The sequence below is a fragment of the Anomalospiza imberbis genome, chromosome 8, assembly GCF_031753505.1.
Source record: "Anomalospiza imberbis isolate Cuckoo-Finch-1a 21T00152 chromosome 8, ASM3175350v1, whole genome shotgun sequence".
In the NCBI taxonomy this organism is placed as follows: domain Eukaryota; kingdom Metazoa; phylum Chordata; class Aves; order Passeriformes; family Viduidae; genus Anomalospiza; species Anomalospiza imberbis.
This window is the reverse complement of record NC_089688.1, coordinates 31,575,001-31,575,988: the sequence shown is the minus strand read 5'-3', so window position 1 is coordinate 31,575,988 and position 988 is coordinate 31,575,001.

The following is a 988-nucleotide window of genomic DNA, read 5'->3' as shown; positions in this document are numbered from 1 at the left end:
ATATCCGGGGATCTTTACCCTGCTCCTCGTTAAAGGAGGGAAAAAGCCTGTCACGGTGTGTGTTGCCTGCTCGGCAGCGCTGGGAAACCTTCCAGAATCCGGGATTTGCGCTGCTGTGCTGCAGCCGGTAACAAATGTCCCACGAAATGCCTCCCGCGTTTTCTTCCCCGGGCCTGGAAGCCGTGGGGAGCAGGAGGGAGGGTACGTGCCGCTGCATTTCCAAATAAACTTTGTCAGGAGTCAGGGGCTCTTCCCCTCGGGGCTGCCTATAAATCACAGCCACCGCAGCTCTTCGCCCGCCGCTCCTGCCCTCGGAAGGGGAAACCCGCAGGTGGCCAGAGCTGTTGTGTCCCAAAGGGAACGTGGGGCCGAAGGCAAGGACCCCGCCAGGATCCACCACCTTCCTCAGAGCAGGCGGAGCGGCAGCTGGGAGCCCCTGAGGCTCCCCGGGCCCGCGGTTTTGGGGCCTGGAGCCCTTTTCCCCGGAGGTGCCAGGCGGAGATCGAGCCCCGACGGCTGCCTGGGACCGGGAGCTGGGGCCTCCCTCCCACCGGCGTGGGATCGCCCCGGGAAGCCTCAGAAATGAGCCCCGGTAAACGGGGCCGGTGTTTCGGCACCAGACTGGTCCCCGAGCTGCCCCACGGCCCCAGCCCTACGCTCCCCCTGCCCCGGGCAGACCCTGCCGCCCTCTCCGCCTCCATTTCCCCGCTGCCGCGACTCTGAAGGGATGAACTCCCTCCCTGGGCCCTCCTCCGCGGCGGACACCCGTGTCCGTGGGCGAGGCTGTCCCCGAGCCCGCAGCCGTCCCCTCCCGCGGAGGGGAGCGAGTGGGAAGCGCTGCTGCAGCTCGGAAATCCTGGTGGGTTTGGTCGCATCCGTGTCCAGGTGCAATACCCTTGGCCTTGGCAGGGGCCGTGGCACCGGGTTTTTAACCCCGGGTTGCCCAAACGGGGTGGGGCAGGGGTCTCTGCGAGCTCCAGCTGTTGAT